The sequence below is a fragment of the Salmo trutta genome, chromosome 36 (genome assembly GCF_901001165.1).
Source record: "Salmo trutta chromosome 36, fSalTru1.1, whole genome shotgun sequence".
NCBI classification, from domain to species: Eukaryota; Metazoa; Chordata; class Actinopteri; order Salmoniformes; family Salmonidae; genus Salmo; species Salmo trutta.
The window spans coordinates 16,969,403-16,992,782 of NC_042992.1; the positions used below are offsets into that span (position 1 = coordinate 16,969,403).

Below are 23,380 nucleotides of genomic sequence, written 5' to 3' on the forward strand. Positions count from 1 at the left end.
TTTCATAGTTTAGAACCAATGTCTCTTCACATGGGCGGGGCCACTGAGTTGGGCATAGTTCACTCATGAAAACCAAATTCTCTCATTTGGAAGCTAAAATTACATTTCATCTTTTCACAAATAGTTTCATATTTAAACATTTAAATTGCACAACAATTCCATGTGAATCTGATAACTATAATGTGTAGACTTTCCACGATACAGTTTATGTCATCCTATCATTAGTAATAATGTCTCAGATGACAACCGAACTGACATCATATTCATTGAGTACCAACGCATATTTACAACTGGTTGGATTACCAAAATATGGTTCCTTTCCCCCCACCTTTTGATGTTCCCAGACTCTATATATTTAACAAAGGCTTCTTCAAGAGTCCTTCTGTTGAGTCAAGAGAGAGAGGGAAGGGAGAAAGGTATTTATGGGGGGTCATCAACCTACCCACAGGCCAACATCATGACAGTAACCTTCCCCAGATCTGTGCCTCGATACAATCCTGTCTCCTTCGACCTCATTTCAAAATGTTTAAAACCTGTTTTCGCTTTGTCATTATGGTTTATTGTTTGTAGATTGCTGAGAAAAAAAATATATTTAATACATTTTAGAATTAGGCTGTAACAACAAAATGAGTGGCACTCATCTCCCCCAGCCATTCACGGGATAGATGACGAGGAGAGACCAACCTCAGAAATTGCAGCCCAAATAAATGCTTCACAGAGTTCAAGTAACAGACACATCTCAACAACTGTTCAGAGGAGACTGTGTGAATCAAGCCTTCATGGTCGAATTGCTGCAAAGAAACCACTACGAAAAGGACACCAATAAGAAAGAGACTTGCTTGGGCCAAGATACATGAGAAATGGACATTACACCGGTAGAAATGTGTCCTTTGGTCTGGAGTCCAAATTGGGGGGTGGTGGTGGTGGTGGTGGAGGTGGTAGTGGTAGCGGTGGTGGTGGTAGTAGTAGTGTTAGTAGTAGTGGTAGTGGTGGTGGTGGTGGTGGTGGTGGTAGTGGTAGCAGTAGTGGTAGTGGTAGTGGTGGCGGAGGCGGTAGCAGAAGCAGACTAGTTGCAGTAGTAGTTGACTAGTTGTAGTAGTGGCAGCAGTAGTAGTTGACTAGTTGCAGTAGTAGTTGACTAGTTGTAGTAGTGGCAGCAGTAGTAGTAGTAGCAGCAGTAGTAGTTGACTAGTTGTAGTAGTGGCAGCAGTAATAATTGACTAGTTGTAGTAGTTGCAGTAGTAGTAGTTGACTAGTTGTAGTACTGGCAGCAGTAGCAGTTGACTAGTTGCAGTAGTGGCAGCAGTAGTAGTTGACTAGTTGCAGTAGTGGCAGCAGTTGACTAGTTGCAGTAGTGGCAGCAGTTGTAGTAGTTGACTAGTTGTAGTAGTAGCAGCAGTAGTAGTAGTTGACTAGTTGCAGTACTAGCAGCAGTAGTAGTAGTTGACTAGTTGCAGTACTAGCAGCAGTAGTAGTTGACTAGTTGCAGTAGTGGCAGCAGTTGACTAGTTGCAGTAGTGGCAGCAGTTGTAGTAGTTGACTAGTTGTAGTAGTGGCAGCAGTAATAATTGACTAGTTGTAGTAGTTGCAGTAGTAGTAGTTGACTAGTTGTAGTACTGGCAGCAGTAGCAGTTGACTAGTTGCAGTAGTGGCAGCAGTAGTAGTTGACTAGTTGCAGTAGTGGCAGCAGTTGACTAGTTGCAGTAGTGGCAGCAGTTGTAGTAGTTGACTAGTTGTAGTAGTAGCAGCAGTAGTAGTAGTTGACTAGTTGCAGTACTAGCAGCAGTAGTAGTAGTTGACTAGTTGCAGTACTAGCAGCAGTAGTAGTTGACTAGTTGCAGTAGTAGTTGCAGTAGTAGTAGATGTAGTAGTAGGTTTATTCTAGATCTGACTGTAGTTTAAATGATGTAACCTGGGGTCCCTAGCACTAACAACATCCCTGCCAAGCTGCTAGCTCCATTATTCTCCCTCCTAAAGAGGTCCAGCCATCAATGACCTTCAAAGACACGTTTCCTGTCGATCCTAAGGCTGAACTAATGACGTCTATAAAGCTGTCCCCCTTCACTTTGAGTGGCACCCATCTCCCCCAGCCATTCAGGGGAGAGACAACGAGGAGAGACCCATCTCCCAGCCATTTAGGTGATAGATGACGAGGAGAGACAGCGACGCAACATTAAACAGATTGATTTTGATTCTGCACACAACAGCTCTGCCGTAAATCATGTGATACTCAGAGGCACACAACAAAAAATGTAATCAGTCTTGTTTACTAGAGGGAAAACAATATGGATGTGAGGTGTGACATGGGGTCTTATCGCTGGCCAGCGGATAGAGGGGGAAGAATTAAACAAGAACAACAGGAAAGAGGGGGATGGCATATTTCATTCCTCAAGAGGAAGGAGGAAAGACGAGGACTTAATGTGTGGAAACGGACGAGAAGAGAAGGCCATACGGTACAGTAAAGGGATAGTTCACATCATTGCTCAGCTTTGTCCATCCACAAGTTAATACTAAACAGCCTGGTTGCTCTCTAGGTTTCTTCCTTCTAGGGAGTTTTACCTTGCCACTGTGCAACTGTCTCGGCTCGCTCTTTGTAGTTTACAGTAACCCTGCCTTGACCACAATCAGTCACATTTGAGGAGAGAGGGATGCTCTGGTCTATTGCCCTCCCTGATCCTTAATTAATAGTATGGCTCGTCGTTAGTACTTGGTGCTTAACTCCGCGGTGGGCCTAGCCACCCCACTGCTCGCCCCAACCCTCCGCTAAATTTCACCAATTACTCTAATCATCACAGAGGGAGTGAGGTTTCCTTTGTAAAGGCATTAATTAAGACCTAGCCAAGGCTGGCCATTTACTGCCTTGCCTTTGGTTCACCAAACTCAGTCCTGGGGCGTGTTCAGTAGGGAATACTGTAGCAATACGTTTCGCAACGGGAAATTAAAACTAGCATATCTTATTGGAGTTCTGGTTGTTTCACTCCCTTTTCAAAAACTTTTCTCCCTCTGGACAGGAGTTGGCTCTAGAAAGGGATAGGTCTCCTTCTGGTGCAGACAGGACATGTGGAAGTTCATTAGAGTTACCAGCCTCAGAAATTGCAGCCCAAATAAATGCTTCACAGAGTTAAAGTAACAGACATCTCAACATCAACTGTTCAGAGGAGACTGTGTGAATCAGGCCTTCATGGTCGAATTGCTGCAAAGAAACCACTACTAAAGGACACCAATAAGAAGAAGAGACTTGCTTGGGCCAAGAAACACGAGCAATGGACATTAGACCAGTGGCCGTATTACAATATTACAACAAAGTTACAGCAAACAACAAACCCTGTTTTTTTCCCCTCTGACATCATTGCACACGCGAAGAACAGCAGCGCATGTACTGCAATCATTTTTTTACGATTCACGATGCTCCCCATTTTATTTTTATTTATTTTATAATATTTTTATTATTTTCCAATATAATAAAAAAAAAATATATAAACATTGACATTCCTTGTAGTGTTGAATGGGATGGCAAATTTAGAGGACAAAAAAAAATACTTAACTCACAAATACAAAAATCCTATTAGGTGGAACATATTATAAGACAGCATATAGTCATTACAAGCGGTGTAGTTAAACCAAAAATAAATATTGAGTTCAGTACAGCACAGAGTAGCAGCAGATGATCAACCCATTTATGAAGGGGGAACAAACCATTTATCCAGTATCGGCTGCCATATTTTGTAAAACATTGGACTTCTATTGGAGGTATTGTATCGAATCTTTTCCATATGCATTACATTCCCTAAATCCCGTAACCACATGTCAAAAGGTAGGTACAGTCTCCAATTTCCAAAATTGCAAAATGAGTACAAAGAGAGACAGCCTTCCCTTCCTGGTTATTCCCACCAACTGTACCAAACAGAGCGATCAATGGGTCTGTGGCTATAACTCCATCAAAGGCTTTAGATAAGTAATCAAAAATGAGAGCCCAGTAAGCATGTGACTTAGGACATGTCCAAAATAAGTGGGTCAAAGTCCCCTCATCCTGTTTGCACCTCTCACACAGTGGTGAGGTGTCTGGGAATATTTTTATAACCTTTGAGTAATGTAACCTGTGTATCACCTTAAACTGAACAGGGTTGTGTTTTCCTGAGAGTATCTACCCAATCCTCATCTGAGATTTCTGAACCAAGTTCCTGCTCCCAAGCCCTTTTAATAGTGTCTGTAGATACTTCTATGTGAGCCTGTAGCACATCATAAAGTCTAGAGACTGACCCTTTTGAATGGGGTTTGACATGGATCAGGCTATCGAATGTAGGATTATTTGGCTTAATGCCACACTGTGGGATATGTGTCCTTAAGAAATTCCTGATTTGGAGGTATCTGAAAAAATGTGTTGCTGGCATATTAAAATAAATCCTCTTAAGGATCCGACCCTTTTTTTCCCACTTCAATTTTCGCCTAAAATGACATACCCAAATCTAACTGCCGGTAACTCAGGCAGTGAAGCAAGGATATGCATATTCTTGAAACCATTTGAAAGGAAACACTTTGAAGTTTGTGGAAAGGTGAAATGAATGTAGGAGAATAAAACACATATCTGGTAAAAGAAAATACAAAGAAAAAACTAACAATTTTTTTGTACCATCATCTTTGAAATGCAAGAGAAAAGCCATAATGTATTATTCCAGACCAGGTGCAATTTAGATTTTGGCCACTAGATGGCAGCAGGGTATGTGCAAAGTGTTAGAATGATCCAATGAACCATTGCATCTCTGTTAAAAAATGTTCATCAGAACTGTTCAAATATGCCTAACTGGTTTATTAATAAGTTTTCAAGCTCATAACTGTGCACTCTCCTCAAACAATAGCATGGTATTATTTCACTGTAATAGCTACTGTAAATTGGACAGTGCAGTTAGATTAACAAGAATTTAAGCTTTCTGCCAATATCAAATATGTCTATGTCCTGGGAAATTCTATTGTTACTTACAACCTGATGCTAATCGCATTAACCTATGTTAGCTCAACCGTCCCGTGGGGGACCCACCGATCCTGAAGAAGGTTAACCCTGTAACTGTTGAAATTAAGCTAAATGACCATCAATGTAAATGCCCCTTCTCCCTCCACTGTGAAAACACCATATCATCCAATGCAGGGTGGAAAGAATGAATCAGGCAAATTAGGCAGTCAAGGTATATATTGGGTATGTTAAGAAAATAACATACCCGTATATACACTTTTTCTTCTATTGTGTTATTGACTGTATGTTTGTTTATTCCATGTGTAACTCTGTGTTGTTGATTGTGTCACACTGCTTTGCTTTATCTTGGCCAGGTCGCAGTTGTAAATGAGAGATATACCTGCTGGAGCGCGTGCTACAGGTGGCTGCTGCTATGGTGACCAGTGAGCTGAGATAAGGGGGGACTTTACCTAGCAGGGTCTTGTAGATGACCTGGAGCCAGTGGGTTTGGCGACGAGTATGTAGCGAGGGCCAGCCAATGAGAGCGTACAGGTCGCAGTGGTGGGTAGTATATGGGGCTTTGGTGACAAAACGGATGGCACTGTGATAGACTGCATCCAGTTTATTGAGTAGGGTATTGGAGGCTATTTTGTAAATGACATCGCCGAAGTCGAGGATCGGTAGGATGGTCAGTTTTACGAGGGTATGTTTGGTAGCATGAGTGAAGGATGCTTTGTTGCGAAATAGGAAGCCGATTATAGATTTAATTTTGGATTGGAGATGTTTAATGTGAGTCTGGAAGGAGAGTTTACAGTCTAACCAGACACCTAGGTATTTGTAGTTGTCCACATATTCTAAGTCAGAACCGTCCAGAGTAGTGATGCTGGACGGGCGGGCAGGTGCAGGCAGCGATCGGTTGAAGAGCATGCATTTAGTTTTACTTGTATTTAAGAGCAGTTGGAGGCCATGGAAGGAGAGTTGTATGGCATTGAAGCTTGTGTGGAGGGTTGTTAACACAGTATCCAAAGAAGGGCCAGATGTATACAGAATGGTGTCGTCTGCGTAGAGGTGGATCAGAGACTCACCAGCAGCAATAGCGACATCATTGATGTATACAGAGAAAAGAGTTGGCCCAAGAATTGAACCCTGTGGCACCCCCATAGAGACTGCCAGAGGCCCGGACAACAGGCCATACGATTTGACACATTGAACTCTATCAGAGAAGTAGTTGGTGAACCAGGCGAGGCAATAATTTGAGAAACCGTATCTGGAGCATCAGCATTTGTGGGTTCGATTACAGGCTCAAAATGGCCAGAAACAAAGACTTTTCTTCTGAAACTTGCCAGTCTATTCATGTTCTGAGAAATGAAGGCTATTCCATGTGACAAATTGCCAAGAAACTGAAAATCTCATACAACGCTGTGTACTACTCCCTTCACAGAACAGCGCAAACTGGCTCTAACCAGAATAGAAGGAGTAGGAGGCCCCGGTGCACAACTGAGCAAGAGGACAAGTACATTAGAGTGTCTCGTTTGAGAAACAGACTAGAGGTTGACCGATTATGATTTTTCTACGCCGATACCGATTATTGGCGGACCAAAAAAAAGCTGAAAACAGATTAATCGTCCGATTATTTTTATTTATTTGTAATAATGACAATTACAACAATACTGAATGAACACTTATTTTAACTTAATATAATACATCAATAAAATCAATTTAGACTCAAATAAATAATGAAACATGTTCAATTTGGTTCAAATAATGCAAAAACAAAGTATTGGAGAAGAAAGTAAAAGTGCAATATGTGTCATGTAAAAAAAGCTAACGTTTAAGTTCCTTGCTCAGAACATGAGAACATATGAAAGCTGGTGGTTCCTTTTAACATGAGTCTTCAATATTCCCAGGTAAGAAGTTTTAGGTTGTAGTTATTATAGGAAATATAGGACTATTTCTTTCTATACCATTTGTATTTCATATACCTTTGACTATTGGATGTTCTTATACGCACTTTAGTATTGCCAGTGTAACAGTATAGCTTCCGTCCCTCTCCTCGCCCCTACCTGGGCTCGAACCAGGAACACATCGACAACAGCCACCCTCGAAGCATCGTTACCCATCGCTCCACAAAAGCTGCGGCCCTTGCAGAGCAAGGGGAACAACTACTCAAAGTCTCAGAGCAAGTGACGTTTGGAACGCTATTAGCGCGCACCCCGCTAACTAGCTAGCCATTTCACATCGGTTACACCAGCCTAATCTCGGCAGTTGGTAGGCTGGAAGTCATAAATAGCTCAATGCTTGAAGCACAGCGAAGAGCTGCTGGCAAAGGCACGAAAGTGCTGTTTGAATGAATGCTTACGAGCCTGCTGCTGCCTACCATCGCTCAGTCAGACTGCTCTATCAAATATCAAATCATAGACTTAATTATAACATAATAACACACAGAAATACGAGCCTTTGGTCATTAATGTGGTCGAATACGGAAACTATCATTTCGAAAAACAAAACGTTTATTCTTTCAGTGAAATACGGAACCGTTCCGTATTTTATCTAACGGATGGCATCCCTAAGTCTAAATATTGCTGTTACATTGTACAACCTTCAATGTTATGTCATAATTATGTACAATTCTGGCAAATTAATTATGGTCTTTGTTAGGAATAAATGGACTTCACACAGTTCGCAATGAGCCAGGCGGCCCAAACTGCTGCATATACCCTGACTGCTTGCACGGAAACGCAAGAGAAGTGACACAACTTCCCTAGTTATAAGAAATTCATGTTAGCAGGCAATATTAACTAAATATGCAGGTTTAAAAATATATACTTATGTAGTGATTTTAAAGAAAGGCATTGATGTTTATGGTTAGGTACACATTGGTGCAACAACAGTGCTTTTTCGCGAAAGCGCTTGTTAAATCATCACCCGTTTGGCGAAGTAGGCTGTGATTCGATGAGAAATTAACAGGTACCGCATCGATTATATGCAACGCAGGACACGCTGGATAAACTAGTAATATCATCAACCATGTGTAGTTAACTAGTGATTATGCTAAGATTGATTGTTTTTTATAAGATAAGTTCAATGCTAGCTAGCAACTTACCTTGGCTTCTTGCTGCCCTCGCATAACAGGTAGTCAGCCTGCCACGCAGGCTCCTCGTGGAGTGCAATGTAAGGCAGGTGGTTAGAGCGTTGGACTAGTAACCGGAAGGTTGCAAAAACGAATCCCCGAGCTGACAAGGTAAAAATCTGTCGTTCTGCCCCTGAACAAGGCAGTTAACCCACCGTTCCTAGGCCGTCATTGAAAATAAGAATGTGTTCTTAACTGACTTGCCTAGTTAAATAAATATTTTTTTTTTAAATACTGATTACCGATTGTTATGAAAACTTGAAACAGTGAAGAGGCAACTCTGGGATGCTGGCCTTCTTGGCAAAGTTGCAAAGAAAAAGCCATATCTCAGACTGGCCAATAAAAATAAAAGATTAAGATAGGCAAAAGAACACAGACAGAGGAAGATTGTAAAAAAGTGTTATGGACAGACGAATCTAAGTTGAGGTGTTCGGACCACAAAGAAGAACATCCGTGAGACGTAGAAAAAATGAAAAGATGCTGGAGGAGTGCTTGACTCCATCTCTCAAGCATGGTGATGGCAATGTGATGGTCTGGGGGTGCTTTGGTGGTGTTAAAGTGGGAGATTTGTACAAGTTAAAAGTTATCTTGAAGAAGGAAGGCTATCACTCCATTTTGCAACACCATGCAATACCCTGTGGACGGAGCTTAATTGGATCAAATTTCCTCATACAACAGGACAATGACCCAAAGCACAGCTCCAAACTATGCAATAACTATTTAGGGAAGAAGCAGTCAGCTGGTAATCTGTCTATAATGGACTGGCCAGCACAGTCACCGGATCTCAACCCTATTGAGCTGTTGTGGGAGCAGCCTGACCATATGGTACGTAAGAAGTGCCCATCAAGCCAATCCAACTTGTGAGAGGTGCTTCAGGAAGCATGGGGTGAAATCTCTTCAGATTACCTCAACAAATTGACAACTAGAATGCCAAAGGTCTGCAAGGCTGTAATAGCTGCAAATTGAGGATTCGTTGACGAAAGCAAAGTTTGAAGGACACAATTATTTCAATAAAAAATAATTATTTATAACCTTGTCAATGTCTTGACTATATTTCCTATTCATTTTGCAACTCATTTCATGTATGTATAGAAAACAAGGACATTTCTAAGTGACCCCATACTTTTGAACGGTAGTGAATGTCGGCCTGGGATAAAACCTGTCTGGTCAGGGTGTATGATGTCAGAAATATATTATTTCAATCGGATTGCCAATATTTTTGTCAAAACCTTATTTTCTATGGGGAGCCACGAAACGGGGCGATAAAGACAACATCTCCATGGAATCTATCTTTTTTCAAGATCAGTGCTATAGTAGCCTCATGCAGTGTTTGCGTGAGTTTGCCATTTTCTTTGGAATGATATGACATTCGCAACAGAAGTGGAGCTAGACTGGCGCAGTACTTCTTATAGAATTCTATTACAGATCCATCGGGCCCAGGGGCCTTGCTGTTTAAAAATTGTGCTGTCACTGTGTTAATCTCCTCTAAAGTTATCCCAGCATCGAGTGCAGCCGCTGCGCCCTAGTTTAGGAAGTTCACATTCAGTGAGAAAGCGTTCCATAATTTGTGGATCAGTAGCATCGCATTTTGATTGATATAGCTATGAGTATATTATTTATTAATATCCTGCAGATTTGTTACTATTTTACCATTCTTGTATTTTATGAATAGCTCTAGATGCCTGTACGTGCTTTAGCTGTCTTGCTAATCATTTATGTGGTTTGTCACCCAGTTCAAAATAACTTTGTTGCGTTCTAGCAAGTAAGAGCTTACCCGTTTCGAAAGGATGGTATTGTATTCATATTTCAACTTTGTGATCTTCTCAAGGACTGCATTCGAGGAAATCTCGTTTGCCTAACTCTCATAATTTCTTTCAGCCTAGTATTGGTGTGTTTCTTCCTCTCCGATGTATATGAAATAATGTGACCTCTAATCACAGCCTTGAGAGATTCCCAAAGGGTAGAGTCGTCAACATTCCCCATGTCATTAGCTCCAAGGAAAAACGTTATCTGCTCCTTCAAATACTGACAAAAAGTATCATCTTTCAATAAGTGAGCATCTAAGCGCCACGGTCAACGACCTGCATACATATTGTCCAGTTTAAGAACCATGGACAGCGGAGAGTGGTCTGTAAGTAGAATCGGGTGACAGGTAACCGACACAGCTGCTGAAATTAGTTGAGTCCCCAAAAAAATGGTCAATTCTGGAATATGACTTATGGACTGACGAGAAGAAAGATTAATCCCTATCTGTTGGGTGTGTCAGCCTCCAAATATGCTAAGCTAAGTCATCAATATATTTAGACAGACACTGGCATTTGATTGTTGGAGTGACCTTGATAGCTGTTTATCTAAAAGAGGATCTAGTCACCTCCAACAATAACACTTGTATCCGACATATTTGGTATGGTTTTAAATACTCTTTGAAAAAATTATGGATCATCGAAGTTGGGTCCATATGAATTGACCAAGGTTATTGGTATCGAATTCAGTGTACCAGCCACAATAATATACCGACCATTAGGATCTGAAATCGAGGATGAGTAAATACAAGGAATGTTTTTCCTCATCAGGATTGTTCCCCCTCTCACTTTTTCATCAAAATTATACTGGTATATCTGATAGATCCAGTCGACTCGTAGTTTGGCCTAAGCCGAGTGTTTAATATGAGTTTCTTGAAGAATCACTGTGTCAGCGGCCAGTGATTTAAGATGAGAAAAAACCTTGGCTCTTTTCACAACATGACCTAAGCCATTGCAGTTCCAACTGACTATCTTTAATCCACCAGGTCTACTCTGTGCCTGATCAATATGTGGCATTTCTCATTTTAGAGCAAATTGTTTCTGTCATACAAAACTCAAAAGAAAAATGTCCCGCCGTGCAGGAACTTGTCATGCCACCTGTACTAAAAGTGAACATAAAACAGACACCACCCCCCTCCCGTCTCATTACTGAGTGACTTTGCTTATGTAGCATTGTTTAGCCTAACATCTCACCCATCATTATAAATCCCCATTTCTGATCGAAAAGACATCAGCAGAAAAATCAAAACACATTCCTGGCCTGTATTTGGCCACTTAGCCGGCTGACAGAGCAGTTCTGTATCCTCAGCCAGGGAGCTTGCTTGACAAGAACAGTTCGGCCTCTTTTGGGTTGTCAAACGTACAGTTGATCTTTCGACTGTCACCTTAAACTGAGCTGGGAAGAGGAATCCATATAGGATGTTGGCCGCCGTGCATTTTGCCCTTCAACTTATCATACTCTTTCCGTTAGTTCCTCACCTCCAAAGTAAGATCTGGGTTGGCGCCCCCCCCCTTGGGTTGTGCCATGGCGGAGATCTTTGTGGGCTATACTCGGCCTTGTCTTCGGACGGTAAGTTGGTGGTTGTAGACATCCCTCTAGTGGTGTGGGGGCTGTGCTTTGGCAAAGTGGGTGGGGTTATATCCGGCCTGTTTGGCCCTGTCCGGGGGTATCATCGGATGGGGCCACAGTGTCTTCTGATCCCTCCTGTCTCAGCCTCCAGTATTTATGCTGCAGTAGTTTATGTGTCGGGGGGCTAGGGTCAGTCTGTTACATCTGGAGTATTCTCTTGTCTTATCCGGTGTCCTGTGTGAATTTAAATATGCTCTCTCTAATTCTCTCTTTCTTTCTCTCGAAGGACCTGAGCCCTAGGACCATGCCTCGGGACTACCTGGCATGATGACTCCTTGCTGTCCCCAGTCCACCTGGCCATGCTGCTGCTCCAGTTTCAACTGTTCTGCCTGCGGCTACGGAACCCTGACCTGTTCACCGGACGTGCTTGTTGCACCCTCGACAACTACTATGATTATTTGACCATGCTGGTCATTTATGAACATTTTAACATCTTGACCATGTTCTGTTATAATATCCACCCGGCACAGCCAGAAGAGGACTGGCCACCCCTCATAGCCTGGTTCCTCTCTAGGTTCCTAGGTTTTTGGCCTTTCTAGGGAGTTTTTCCTAGGGAGTTTTTCCTAGCCACCGTGCTTCTTTCACATGCATTGCTTGCTGTTTGGGGTTTTAGGCTGGGTTTCTGTACAGCACTTTGAGATTTCAGCTGATATACGAAGGGCTATATAAATAAATTTGATTTGATTTAGAAAGACACCCTGGCTCTGTTGTAGTTAAGGGGAACTTTTGACTAGCCAGCTTGAGGATGAGATCCCTGGTCTGGGGATAGTGCAGCCGTGCGATGAATGGCGTTGTTGGCTCGCCCTTGGCTGGCTTTGTTGCCTGTGATCTGTGTGCGCGGTTGATCAGGATGGGAGTTTTGAAGTGTTCACTCCCCAGCAGTGCCGGTATCAGCTCCGATACAAATTCAGTTGGTTTCCCTTTCTCAGTGTCCTCCTGGATCCCAAATATTCTGATGTTCGGGTGTCTTGAATGCAATTCAAGCATTTCCTGTCAGACTTTCAGTGTTTTGTTCTGCACTGTTCCTCAATGTCTTGTAGCCTGGCCTCGTGATGAACTGCTGTCTGCTCAAACTCATGCACCCTGCCCTTGGTTGCCTTCACAGTTTCAGACAAAGTCCTAATACTCTTTGAGATATCAGCCAGCCATGGTCCACCTTTTTTCTTAGTGAGTTTATAACGACCAGTCGGTCACTTGGAGAAGGTTCTGTGGGGAGCTCGTGGGTTGGATGTTGACATTGGTTTGTTTTCTGTCTCATCCAAATTATCTTGTTGAGCGCCCCCTTTTTTGATGCCTTTTCCTTTTGTCATATTGCCAGACAATGTTTGAAGTTATAGGTCAGGAGAGATTAAGATAAATATGAAATGATTTCAAAATTGAGTGGCGCTCTAACAAAACACATATTCCATAGCACTCTCTAGCACCCCCTCAGCTCCCCATCTTTGCTTTGTCAAACAAAATGAAAAATAGAGAGAAATAGTAATGCTGTCTTTTTGTAGGCACTACCAACGCCATGGTTCGCTGGACAAAGCCTATGGGGAAATTAATGGAGTTTTTGGAGGAAGCCGAAAATAAGGTCTGTGGTAAACACCGGCTTAAAAGATCTTATACGTTTTGGTCTATGAGATAATCTTCATCAGCTAACGTCACTTTGCTGAATATTTTAGCATTTATGTCATTTAAAAAAGCACAAAGCACATAAAGGCTTCATAATTCCTAAAGATCATGTTAACTGACTGATATTATATCATAAAACAAAACATAAAGATCTCCTAAGCCTGTGTTAACCTCTGACCTTATTTTCGGCATTTATCCAAAAACCCGATTCTTTCCCCATAGGAATAGCTGAACGAACCAGAGGTAACTCATTTCCGTTTTTTAGGAGCTGGAGAGCTCCATAACAGCGACCGTGGGGTGGACAGTGGCGCTGTTACTGGGGAAGGTTATCTAAGGTCTCTACCAGAATACACCTGTCACTCCTGAAACTCAGGGCAGATGGGGAGGAATTTACAACTTCCACACTTCTCTTAAATTTAGCCCAGCACTGATGAAAACAGCAGATGTTCTGTGCTCCAAGAGAGGGGTTGGGGGGGGGAATCTGGTATGTCTTTCGTTATCCCTTCTTCCCCTGTCGGCTCTCTCTGGCTTGTGACTGATAACAAGTAGACAGGGAGGAAACCAACCCATACAAGCCCAACCTACAGTGTAGAACTGTCGATTAATGGCATCAGCCTCTAACAATGCCATTTCTACAATCCAACACCTCATCAGTAACAGAATCAAATTATAAACTGGGTAGTTTGGGTCCTGGATAACAGACAATATACCACCGGTATGACACAATATTACTTGTTTACTGTTCTAATTAAGTTGGTAACCAGTTTATAATAGCAATAAGGTACCTCAGCGGGTTGCGGTAGGGCTAAGGGCTGTATCCAGGCACACCAATGAAACACAGCGGGGGCATGATGACGAGAGAGAGAAGGACAGAGAGAGAAAAGAGAGCAGGCCTTGATGACATTTCAACATTTCATTTCATCACAACAGCTGCTGAAGATAGACGAGACAGAGAGACAGACAGCAAGAGAGAGAGACAGGGGTGTTGACCTTTAACAGTGTAGGATTTGAAAAATGACAAAGCTGTGAAAGGAAAGATGGTTGTGTCCCAAACAGCACTCTATTCCCCATAGAGTGCACTACTTAAGACCAGAGGCCAAAGTTGTGCACTATATAGGGAATAGTGTGCCCTTTGGGACACAGGTCGAAGCCTCCCGTTGCTCCACCCACACCCCCTAGCCCTCCTCTGGAGCCCACAAGATCATGGTCTTGTCTATAGACACAGAGAGCAGGCTCAGAGACTGATGCTGGTCACATCCTGTAGGGGGAGTTGCCCCTAGAAGCTGATCTGGGGTCAGTTTGTGCATTTCCCCCATTAATGGATAAGTTTAGGATTGGGGCAGGGGAAGTGGATCCTAGATTTGTACCTAGGGGAAACCCCTCGGAACCACAATACAGCATATGCAGGTTGGATGGGTAAAACATCATGACAGAACTGCAGCAGAAAGACAGACAGTGAGTGATGTGAACCAATAAAAGAGTTTAGGGGTCACCCTTTCTGATTTCATGGGTGTATGGTAGGCCCATCAAACAAATCACTCCAACACCATGAAATCATTGAGTGGTATGCCACCACCACATCACAGTGAAATAAGAAAAGTCTGATCTGGGGACTGAATGGTGTATAGGTTGACAGTACAGTACCTTTGATGGCAAGGGTCTGCCAGTCTGCCAAAATCATGGACATTAATATGGAGTTGGTCCCCCCTTTGCCGCTATAACAGCCACCCCTCTTCTGGGAATGCTTTCCACTAGATGTTGGAACACTGCTGCGGGGACATGCTTCCATTCAGCCACAAGAGCATTAGTGAGGTCGGGCATTGATGTTGGGCGATTAGGCTTGGCTCAGTCGGCATTCCAATTCATCCCAAAGGTGTTTGATTGGGTTGAGGTCAGGGCTCTGTGCAGGCCAGTCAAGTTCTTCCACACCGATCTCGACAAACCATTTCTGTATGGACCTCGCTTTGGGCACAAGGGGCATTGTCATGCTTAAACAGGAAAGGGCCTTCCCCAGATTGTTGCCACAAAGTTGGAAGCACAGAATCTTCTAGAATGTCCTTGTATGCTGTAGCGTTAAGATTTCCCTTCACTGGAACTAAGGGGCCTAGCCCGAACCATGAAAAACAGCCCCAGATCATTATCCCTTCAACACCAAACTTTACAGTTGGAACTAGGCATTGAGACAGGTAGCGTTCTCCTGACATCTGCCAAATCCATATTAGTCCATGGGACTGGCAGATGGTGAAACGTGATTAATCACTCCAGAGAATGCGTTTCCACAGTCCAATGGCGGCGAGCTTTATACCACTCCAGCCGACGCTTGGCATTGCGCATGATCTTAGGCTTGTTTGTGCGGTTGCTCGGCCATGGAAACCCATTTCATGAAGCCCCCGACAAACAGTTCTTGTACTGACGTTGCTTCCAGAGGCAGTTTGAAACTCAGTAGGGAGTGTGGCAACCGAGGACAGACATTTTTGCGTGTTACTCGCTTCAGCACTTGGCGGTCCCGTTCTGTGAGCTTATGTGGCCTACCACTTCGCGGCTGAGCCGTTGTTGCTCCTAGACGTTTCCACTTCACAATAACAGCACTTACAGTTGACCGGGCAGCTGTAGCAGGGCAGAAATTTGACAAACTGACTTGTTGGAAAGGTGGTATCCTATGACGGTACCACGTTGAACGTCATTGAGCTCTTCAGTAAGGCCATTCTACTGAGAATGTTGCTATGGAGATTGCATGGCTGTGTGCTCGATTCTATACACCTGTCAGCAACGATGTGGCTGAAATAGCCGAATCCACTAATTTGAAGGGGTGTCCACATACTTTTGCATATATAGTGTACATGAATATTTAGTAGAATGGTGTGATTGTACAATCACAAACTCCATCCACATATGTCAAATACATTTTTAGAATCATACGGTTGTTGCCAGGGATCGAACAATCCACATTCCCGACTAAAATAAAACATCAATCCAATGAACATTGGCAATGATGACATTCACATTAATGATCACGTGACTGTTTATTACTACATTAACACAGATATCGTTGATAGATAGACATTCATTGTCCTATGAAATCCACAAAAACCTGATGTTTTTATTTAATCATACATTTTTTTATAAGACAATTCTTCTAATTAACAGAAATGTTCTAATGAAGCCTGATAACGAGTGCCTACTCACCGTTGTCTGTCAGTTTAAAGACGTCCTCAGTCATCCTAATGGTGTGTTCATCCTGTGTGTTTCCCTCAGACCCAGATTTGGCAACCAGCCTCCACACATGGATCAGATAATCCGGAGCACAGCTGGTCAGTAACAGATCCCCCTCTGTACAGCATGGAGGTAGAAATGAGTTTGTTTTTATTTAGTATATATTTTTTATTTAAAAGGGGTCGTTCACTCAATTCAAACTACATCATCATCATCATCATCACTACAGTTTTTGCTCTGTACTGAAAGTGCTCTATCTTGGAAACTTGACTGCTGACATGCACAATTTTGTGAGTGGACTAATGAACAAAATACCAAAAAATATTTCAGTGAACTATCCCTTTAATTGTATATATTCCCTATATAGGCCTAGTGCATCACATTTGGGCTCTGATCAAACGGAGTTCACGACAGAGTGAATAAGGTGCCATTTCAGATTCACTCTAGATAAGATGGCTGAGAAGAGAACACACAACTTCTTAAAACTAAGGCCACCTGGGGAAGAGTAACAGGGAGAGGAGGGGGGTTGAAAGGAAGGGGGTTATTAGGTGGCCATGGTAGTATAAGGGGGCCAGGTCGGGACTTGCCAGGACACCAGGGTTAACACCCCTATTCCTGCAACTAGAGGGAATCTTCAGTGACCACAGAGTGTCAGAACCTTGGTTGAACCGTCTTCCAAAAGTTGGAATTAAAAAGACCCCCAGCTGAACTCAAAGACAGGGCTGTGGAGCCACGCTGCTTGAAGGTTACAGTATATCTGAGAGAGAGAGAGGTGGAACGAAAGCATTGACTAGGCCCTGCTGCACCCGTTTCATGCATTATAGAAAGACGTCAGTTTGCAAAAGCAAATCAAATTAAACTGATGCCCCAGTCATAATAGGATGGATTTTCATGTTATTTTATAGTAGAGAGAGACTGGAGAGAGAGGACTTTTGCAAAGCCTATGGGGCTGGTACATATAAATTCATCTCTGACTGCATCCCATAGGCCTCTGGTCAAAAGTAGTGCACTATGAAGGGAATAGGGTGCCAATTGGGACACAGCTTCTCTCTCCACCTCTAATGGCCACCCAGCTTGGAGTAGTTCATTGACTGAGTGGGATGAGTCCAGTGGAGAGGGCTGGTGAAGGAGATGAAATAGCTTTTACAAACCCTGGGCTGAATCCCAAATTGCATCCTATTCCTTATTATAGTGCGCCACTTTGGATCAGGGCCCATGGGGTTCTGGTCAAAATTAGTGCACTATATTAAGCCCATAGGGTGCCATTTGTGATGTAGGCTGAACAGTGCACTGCTGGAGTGCATCTGGAGTGGGTTGCACAACTCAAGTAGGCAGCTGAATATACATATACCAGAAATACTTCCACATGTTTTGTCATAACATCTCTGATTGTTAAACAGATTTAGGACTAAAATGTAAAATAAGGCAGTGAGGAAACAGATCGCTAAACACTGGTGTGGTCCTCACCTAAATACACCCACTCCACCTACAGATCCAATCCTCATGCCCTTGCAAGGAGAAGACTTTCATGAACTGTCAGAGACATGGGGAGAAAAGGCCAGCATCAATGTAAATTAATGTTTATGAATACAACATACTCGATTTATTGATTTTTACATTACTGTCCATTAATTTGTTGGCCAATGCCAGCTATTTGATCTCGCTCACCTGTCAATTGCACTGCACATACAAATGGATTCTGCAATCTCGCCACAGCAGGCCAGTATGGGAACTGAAAAATAAATGTATTGCATTAGTCCTGTCACACTTGCTGCTGAAGCCAGCCTGCATTATAACACATTTACATCTCATGTTTTTAAGACAGATTGAGTGAACGTGTGGAAGGGCGGGGGGACAAAGCATCAAACAGAGAACAGGCATGTGAAAAGAGAGGAGAGATGACGTGCGGGACACTTCGTGCACAAATTGCATTTTTAATATGGGGGCGGGGGGTATCTCCAACCGGCAAACGCCACCGTAGAAACAGCTTACCTCTGCTTCCTAGCAAGAACGCTAGCGAGACATCCATCAAGAAGCCTCTCCCAAACGATATTGTTTGTGTGCACTCCGCTTCAGGGAGAGAGAGGGAAGAAAAAACAACAAAATTAGCCTTTATAATAGGGTGTGCGTCATACTTGTACAAAACTGGCACGAAAATAACACAAAAACATTGGGTTCCATACATCACCGACAAGCATTCCTAAATCAACTGCGCCCAGATTATTTCACTAACTCATCCTAGAGAAGTGAGATGGCTAAACGCTAGGCTAGTTCTTTTGAGTCAAGCAGCAGAGACATTTGTCAAACGGTGACATGTTTTTCTTCTCTCCTTTCGCCAGAAACCCAGGGGTCTTCCAGGCACTAGCAGCACATACTGGCAGCAGAGCTCCGTCTGGCCTACATAAGACAACATACCCTGAGGACAGACCCAGACCACATCCCAAATGGCACCCTGTTCCCTATATAGTGCACTACTTTTGACCAGGGCCAATAGGGAATAGGGTGCTATTTCCAAGCTGTTTAAAGACACAGTCAACTTAGTGTATGTAAACTTCTGACCCACTGGAATTGTGATACAGTGAAATAATCTGTCTGTAAACAATTGTTGGAAAAATTACTTCTGTCATGCACAAAGTCTTAACTGACTTGCCAAAACTATAGTTTATTAACAAGAAATTGGTGGTGGTTGAAAAACGAGTTTTAATGACTCCAACCTAAGTGTATGTAAACTTCCGACTTCAACTGTATATATGTGTGTGTATATTGTGAAGTGGAAACGTCTAGGAGCAACAACGGCTCAGCCACGAAGTGGTAGGCCACACACAAGTTCACAAAACGGGATTGCTGAGTGCTGTAGCATGTAAATGGTACCCTATTCCCCATTGGCCCTGGTCAAAAGTAGTGCACTATATAGGGAATAGGGTGCCATTTGGGATGCGGTCTGGGTCTGTCCTCAGGGTGTGTTGTCTTATGTAGGCCACACGCTTATCTCCATGACTGTCATGTAACATCAACATTCACTCCCCCCCCACACCCGCTAACATACAGAGAGGAAATACCAACCAATGCCACAAAAACACCTAATCTCAGAAACCCAGAACTAAAATCAGGCGCAAATGCGTCAGATGCTTGATTAGGTTCTGGGAAGAGATGCATGAGATAAGATACACTACATGACCAAAAGTATGTGGACACCTGCGCATCAAACATCTCATTCCAAAATCATGGACATTAATATGGAGTTGGTCCCCCCTCTGCTGCTATAACAGCCTTCAACTCTTCTGGAAAGGTTTTACACTAGATGTGGGAACATCGCTGCGGGGACATACTTCCATTCAGCCACAAGAGCATTAGTGATGTCTGGCACTGATGTTGGGCGATTAGGCCAGTCAGCGTTCCAATTCATCCCAAAGGTGTTCGATTGGGTTGAGATCAGGGCTCTGCGCAGGCCAGTCAATTCTTCCACACCGATCTCGACAAACCATTTCTGTATGGACCTTGCTTTGTTAACGGGGGAATTGCCTTGCTGAAACAGGAAAGGGCCTTCCCCAAACTGTTGCAACAAAGTTGGAAGCACAGAATCCTCTAGAATGTCATTGTATGCTGTAGCGTTAAGATTTCCCTTCACTGGAACTAAGGGGCCTAGTCCAAACCATGAAAAACAGCCCAGACCATTATTCCTCCTCCACCAAACTTTACAGTTGGCACTATGCATTGGGGCAGGTAGCGTTCTTCTGGCATCCGCCAAGCCCTGATTCGTTCGTCACACTGGCAGATGGTGAAGCGTCATTCATCACTCCAGAGAACGTGGTTCCCCTGCTCTAGAATCCAATATGTGCGAGCTATACACCACTCCAGCCGACGCTGGGCATTGCGCATAGTGATCTTAGGCTTATGTGCGGCTGCTCGGCCATGGGAACCCATTTTATGAAGCTCCCGACGAACAGTTCTTGTGCTGACGTTTCCAGAGGCAGTTTGGAACTCAGTAGGGAGTCTTGCAACAGAGGACAGACAATTTTTACGTGCTACAGCACTCAGCAATCCCGTTCTGTGAGCTTGTGTGTGGCCTACCACTTCGTGGCTGAGCCGTTGTTGCTCCTAGACGTTTCCACTTCACAATATACACACACCTATATACAGTTGAAGTCGGAAGTTTACATATACTTAGGTTGGAGTCATTAAAACTCGTTTTTCAACCACCACCAATTATTTGTTAACAAACTATAGTTTTGGCAAGTCGGTTAAGGCATCTACTTTGTGCATGACAGAAGTAATTTTTCCAACAATTGTTTACAGACAGATTATTTCACTGTATCACAATTCCAGTGGGTCAGAAGTTCACATACACTAAGTTGACTGTGCCTTTAAACAGCTTGGAAAATTCCAGAAAATGATGTCATGGCTTTAGAAGCTTCCGATAGGCTAATTGACATCATTTGAGTCAATTGGAGGTGTACCTGTGGATGTATTTCAAGGCGCCTACTTTCAAACTCAGTGCCTCTTTGCTTGACATCATGGGAAAATCAAAAGAAATCAGCCAAGACCTCAGAAAAACAATTGTAGACCTCCACAAGTCTGGTTCATCATTGGGAGCAATTTCCAAACGCCTGAAGGTACCACATTCATCTGTACAAACAATAGTACGCAAGTATAAACACCATGGGACCACGCAGCCATCATAGCGCTCAGGAAGGAGACGTGTTCTGTCTCCTAGATATGAACGTACTTTGGTGCAAAAAGTGCAAATCAATCCCAGAACAACAGCAAAGGACCTTGTGAAGATGCTGGAGGAAACAGGTACAAAAGTATCTATATCCACAGTAAAACGAGTCCTATTTTGATATAACCTGAAAGGCCACTCAGCAAGGAAGAAGCCACTGCTCCAAAACCACCATAAAAATCCAGACTACAGTTTGCAACTGCACATAGGGACAAAGATCGTACTTTTTGGAGAAATGTCCTCTGGTCTGATGAAACAAAAATAGAACTGTTTGGCCATAATGACCTTTGTTATGTTTGGAGGAAAAAGGGGGAGGCTTGCAAGCCACAGAACATCATCCCAACCGTGTAGCAAGGGGGTGGCAGCATCATGTTGTGGGGGTGCTTGCTGCAGGAGGGACTGGTGCACTTCACAAAATAGATGACATCATGAGGAAGGAAAATTATGTGGATATATTGAGACAACATCTCAAGACATCAGTCAGGAAGTTAAAGCTTGGTCGCAAATGGGTCTTCCAAATGGGCAATGACCCCAAGCATACTTCCAAAATTGTGGCAAAATGGCTTAAGGACAACAAAGTCAAGGTATTGGAGTGGCCATCACAAAGCCCTGACCTCAATCCTATAGAAAATGTGTGGGCAGAACTGAAAAAGTGTGTGCGAGCAAGGATGCCTACAAGCCTGACTGAGTTACACCAGCTCTGTCAGGAGGAATGGGCCAAAATTCACCCAACTTATTGTTGGAAACTTGTGGCTACCCGAAACGTTTGACCCAAGTTAAACAATTTAAAGGCAATGCTACCAAATACTAATTGAGTGTACGTAAACTTATGGGCAAAAAGGCAAACTCGGCTCCATCATTCATTGAATCAGATGGCTCATTCATCACAAAACCCACTGATATTGCCAACTATTTTAATGATTTTTTTCATTGACAAGATTAGCAAACTTAGGCATTACATGCCAGCAACAAACGCTGACACATCCAAGTATAACTGACCAAATTATGAAAGACGAGCATTGTAATTTTGAAATCCACAAAGTAAGTGTGGAAGAGGTTAAAAAAAAAATGTTGTCCATCAACAATGACAAGTAACCGGGTCTGACAACTTGGATGGAAAATTACTGATGATAATAGAGGACGATATTGCCACTCCTATTTTCCATATCTTCAATCTAAGCCTACTAGAAAGTGTGTGCCCTCAGGCCGGGAAAGAAGCAAAAGTAATGCCTCTACCCAAGAATAGTAAAGCCCCCTTTACTGATTCAAATAGCCGACCAAAGAGCCTGTTACCAACCCTTAGTAAACTTTGACAAGATACAATGCTATTTTACTGTAAACAAATTGAAAACAGATTTTCAGCATGCTTATAGGGAAGGACATTCAACAAGCACAGCACTTACACAAATGCCTGATGATTGGCTGGAAGAAATTGATGACAAAAAGATTGTGAGGGCTGTTTTGTTAGATTTCAGTGTGGCTTTTGACATTATAGATCATAGTCTGCTGCTGGAAAAATGTATGTGTTATAGCTTTCCACCCTCTGCTATAGTGTGGATAAAGAGTTACCTGTCAAACAGAACACAAACGATGTTCTTTAGTGGAAGCCTCTCGAACATTATCCAGGTAGAATCAGTAATTCCCCAGGGCAGCAGTTTAGGCCCCTTTCTTTTTTCAATCTTTAAATCTTTCAATCTTCTGTCTCTATGTATGCGGCTGACTCAACACTATACACGTAAGCTACTACAGCGACTGCAACACTTAACAAAGAACTGTAGTTAGTTTCAAAATGGGTGACAAAGAATAAGTTAGTCCTAAATATTTCAAAAACTAAAAGCAATGTATTTGGACAAATCATTCACTAAACCCTAAACCTCAACTAAATCTTGTAATGAATAATGTGGAAATTTAGCAAATTGAGGAGATTAAAGGAGACTAAGATTGGTAGAAGTATGTCCATAGTAAAGTGCTGCTCTGTCTTCTTGACAATACTGTCCACAAGGCAGGTCCTACAGGCCCTATTGTCGCACCTGGGCTACTTCAGTCGTGTGATCAGGTGCCACAAAGAGGGAGTTAGGAAAATTGCAATTGGCTCAGAACAGGGCAGCGTGTCTGGCCCTTAAATGTACACGGAGAGCTAACATGAATGATATAAACTCAGCAAAAAAAGAAATGTCCTCTCACTGTCAACTGCGTTTATTTTCAGCAAACTTAACATGTGTAAATATTTGTACGAACATAAGATTAAACAACTGAGACATAAACTGAACAAGTTCCACAGACATGTGACTAACAGACATGGAATAATCTGTCCTTGAAC

General features: G+C 42.8%; 1 long non-coding RNA gene across 1 annotated transcript in view; it reads right to left on the minus strand.

Annotated features, from left to right (window-relative positions):
* The window catches only part of LOC115175548 (uncharacterized), a 41,816-nt gene that overhangs the window by 12,765 nt on the left and 5,671 nt on the right, over positions 1 to 23,380 (minus strand). Inside the window, exons 4-7 of the long non-coding RNA XR_003872058.1 lie at positions 18,333 to 18,410; positions 18,009 to 18,072; positions 17,808 to 17,873; positions 16,314 to 16,457 (exon numbers count right to left, since the gene is read on the minus strand). This is a non-coding gene — a long non-coding RNA (uncharacterized LOC115175548). The remainder of the gene's footprint in view (positions 1 to 16,313; positions 16,458 to 17,807; positions 17,874 to 18,008; positions 18,073 to 18,332; positions 18,411 to 23,380) is intronic.